A 4,318-nucleotide genomic window follows, 5' to 3' on the forward strand; every position below is an offset into this window, starting at 1 on the left:
CCGCAGTCAAATAACTGAAACAAGTAAAAAAAAGTCTTTTCTTCTCTAGGAACAAGGCCCGAAATTTTGGCGGGAGGGAGCCAGCTGATTAGATCGTCCCCAGTACATAATTTATCGACCCCGAAAGGATGAAAGGCAAAGTCGACCTCGGCGGTATTTGAACTCAGAACGTAAAGACAGACGAAATACCACTAAGTAGTTCGCCCGGCCTGCTAACGTTTCTGCCAGCTCGCCGCCTTGAAACAAATAAAAGAAGTAAACTTATTCCAATATTCGAAATTAATAAATTATTATAGTTTGAGCTTAAACAGCTTTCTCAAAATCTAGTTTTTATTTAAGGATTAATTGACTGACACGAGATTTATACAGAAAAACCGAAGATCGCGAACATTTGTATAGATAATAGTACAGTAATACCTCACCTCACTAGTACCCGTTTTATGAGACACTCGGTACAAGATTTTACGAGTTTTATTTTCTGTTTACGAGTTTTCGCTTTACAAGCGTTCTCCGGGAACAAATTAATTCATATATTGATGCTTTACTGTATGTACCACAATTAATAAATGAATAAATTATATTTAGATTATGCATTCCAGAGAAAAGTAAGGCAACATTGAGATAACTAGACGTGATACTTGAAACTCGAAAGAATATTGACTCTATGTCACTTTCATTGACATTTACAATTTCGTAATAACAGAGCGTTGAATAGCAGAAGAGATAAAGAGATCAGTAAACATATGATTTCATTACGTGCTTCTGCGAACAATAATCTCGTTTGACCATTTCCGAGTACAGAGTAGTCTAACGGACCGAAAGTTTCCTTCGGTGTTTAGCCAAATCTCTTACATTCTGCCATCTAATTCTGTCTCTGTCAACTTTACTTACCGGTTTTTATTGTCAATACTAAGATCAATTTAATAGACTGCATGTTTTTTGAACTGCAATATAACAGCGGGGGCCACAAAATATTTGGAAGCAAGCAGTCTATTAAATTGATCTGAGTATTTGAACTACAATCTATTAAATTGATTTTAATAACGGGCTAAACACCGAAGGAGACTTTCGGTCCGTTAGACTACTCTGTACTTGGAAATGGTCCAACAAGATTATTGTGCGCAGAAGCACGTAATGAAACCATGTTACTGATCTCTTTATCACTTCTGCCATTCAACGATCTGTTATTACGAAATTGTAAATGTCAATGAAAATGACACAAGAATCACTCTTCTGCTTCCAACTTTAAAGTATCACGTCTACTTATTTCAATGTTGCCTTACTTTTCTCTGAAATGTATAATCTAAATATAATCCATTTATTCATTTGTAATGATACGTACAATAATGCCTCGATATATGAGTTAACTTGTTCAGGAAGAACGTTCGTAAAGCGAAAACTCGTAAACAGAGAATAAAACTCGTAAAATCTTGTACCCGGTATCTCATAAAGCGGGTCCTAGTGAAGTGAAGTATTACTGTACTATTGTCTATTCAAATGTCCGCGATCTTCGGTTTTCCTGTATAAATCTACGATTTCGTGTCAGTCAATTAATCCTTAAATAAAAAACTGGATTTTGAGGAAACGGTTTAAGCTCAAACTATGATGATTTAATTATTTCGAAAATTTGAATAAGTTGTGTTTATCGTTAGAGACTTTAGTACTGACATGCATCCAACCAAAACATTTCTTCATGGGATAGCATGGCAATTTTTATGACTGTTTGATGCCCAGCGCTATCCTAAACATTGAAATGTTCGAAATATAAATAGTCATGTCTTTACATGGCATACAAAACTATTTTAGTTTACATTTCAGGTAATATATTCGCCTACTCTAAGCTGTGACCTCCTCCGTACTTTCAGTTTCAAGTTAACGTTTTGCATATCGACCGATTAATTAAAAAAATATCAATTGAATATTCTCTCCTCCAGTTCACAGTAAAAACGTAATATTTAATGTGACTAGGAACACCTTAGTATCAACCAGAAATGTTTCCCATGTATTCTCAACTATTATAAGCTATTCTACAGAAAGAGAGAAATTCATTTAAAGTTGCTCAAAGAATTATCTTTACATTGCAAAATGCCAATACTGAAAATCTAACGTGAGCAAAAGCCAGGAAGAAAATTGCATTGAAAGAAGTAGAAAGACATCAGTTGAATAAAATTCAGTTTTAGAGCTTCATATTTATAGACATGGTGAAAAGCTACAATAAATTGCATTGAATAGAAAGAAGACAATTTCAAGAATCTTTTACTAAACTATATGGCCACCTTCATGCATATGGAACAGAGAATAATTACATACATATCAGCGGATGCATGTGAACTAATAGGGCATGTATGTCATTATTCAGTTTTATTTTAAGATTTCTTGCCTTGAATCTAACCTAGATTTAAGGCTCCATTATTCGGGTATTTTTGTTTGTATGTATGTATGTATGTATATACAGGGTTGACCGAAAGTCACCTGACAGTAAATCAAAACCATTTAATTCCAAGATTTATTTATGTTTAACAACTGAATGAATTTAATAAAAGCAGTTAAATATCAAACATCATGAAAATTGCATTATTTACATTTGACAGATATTTGTCCTCATCTTGTTTGTTGTAAATAATGTACATAATTCCTCATCTCTAAATATAGACCTGTATTATCATGAAAATTGTTCAAACTGAACTCCTTTTTTCCATTCGAGTCAATACAGAGTTACAGATAGTATTTATGGAATTTTGATTTACTGTCAGGCGACTTTTGGCCAACGCTGTATGTATATGTGCAGATTTGTATGTTTTTCTGTATGTATGTATTCTCATGCATATAGTTGCATATCTAGACACGCTCATATATATTTAAATGATAAACTTCTGGAAAGTTCTACTGATTTTTAAGTGATGGATTAGATCTGAAGTCTTCGAATTAGACTTCGCTTTTCTGGTTCAGAGAAACATAATTTCTCAAGATTGGTATTTAGGTAGTGTGTTACATATCGCAGGGCCCCAATAATTACAGAAATAAACCTGAACTCGTAGTCATAATAATTTCGAAAATTTAAATAAGTTGTGTTTATCGTTAGAGACTTTGGTACTGACATTCATCCAACCAAAGCACTTCTTCAGAGGAGAGCATGGCAATTTGTATGTTTGCTTTACTGCCCAGTGAGATCCTAAACATTGAAATGTTCGAAATATAAATAGTCATGTCTTTACATGGCATACAAAACTATTTTAGTTTACGTTTCAGGTAATGTATTCGCTTACTCTAAGCTGTGACCTCATCCGTGCTTTCAGTTTCAAGTTAACGTTTTGCATATCGACCGAAAAATTAAAACAACATCAAGTGAATATTCCCTCCTCCAGTTCACAGTAAAAACGTAATATTTAATGTGACTAGGAATACGTTAGTATCAACCTGGATAGAGCAACTGCAGATTTCTCAATAGTTCTCGTTTTCACTGATCTTCAGCTTTATGGTATCATCCGCTGGGCAGCTAATTTCCACAGCTGTACACGGTTTCACTTTTGTATGCCAAATCATTATATCAGGCCTGTTGTGTTTACATTTTATTGAGTTCTTCACTTGGACATTCCACCAGGACTCCTTTTTATGCGTGTATGTATGGATAGATGGATGGATGCATGCATGGCTGGATGAAATAATATATGTGTAAAAATATTAATATGAGAAGATAAATTGAACAGGCTTTATTATGAGTCACTACAATTGTTTCTACGCATCATTACCCTCAGTTGATTGCTGAAGTAACACTGCATTAATATCACTCAGCAATAGTAGCAAGTAAATAGTGCTAGCTATTAACTCTATTCACCCGAAAGAAGGCATATGCTACCATTGTGAATGATATCAGTGCACAGCTATTTATAATATATTTAACATTCAGCAAGGAATAGATGGTAATGGTGCGTACATACATACATTTTTCCTCTCAGCAACTGTAATAAATTTACATTCAAAAGTTAAAATAAGTCACAAATATATTTTAACTAACCCACAGTTCGTATATTCATCACTGCTTGAAGCTGATGGTGCTAAATATACATATAGTTCAAATATATATATATATACAAACAATATACTACAAAATGAGATGGGTGAAAAAGCAACAACTAGTATGTATTAGTTTGACGCTCAGAAGAAATGGAAAACGTTTTTGACGTTTCGAGCCCAGAAATAAATGAGGACAAAAAATAGATGAGGAGAGAATGTATATGCATATGTTTGCGCATATTTATATACATATATCCATAGAGTTACATACATATATGTGGCATATAAATATATAAATATATAT

The 4,318-nt window shown here is 33.5% G+C and overlaps 1 protein-coding gene across 1 annotated transcript in view; it reads left to right on the forward strand.

Annotated features, from left to right (window-relative positions):
- Positions 1-4,318, forward strand: part of LOC106868530 (G-protein coupled receptor GRL101) — a 148,090-nt gene that overhangs the window by 75,929 nt on the left and 67,843 nt on the right. The gene's annotated exons all lie outside the window — the stretch shown is intronic.

This window comes from Octopus bimaculoides, chromosome 3 (assembly GCF_001194135.2).
Source record: "Octopus bimaculoides isolate UCB-OBI-ISO-001 chromosome 3, ASM119413v2, whole genome shotgun sequence".
In the NCBI taxonomy this organism is placed as follows: Eukaryota; Metazoa; Mollusca; class Cephalopoda; order Octopoda; family Octopodidae; genus Octopus; species Octopus bimaculoides.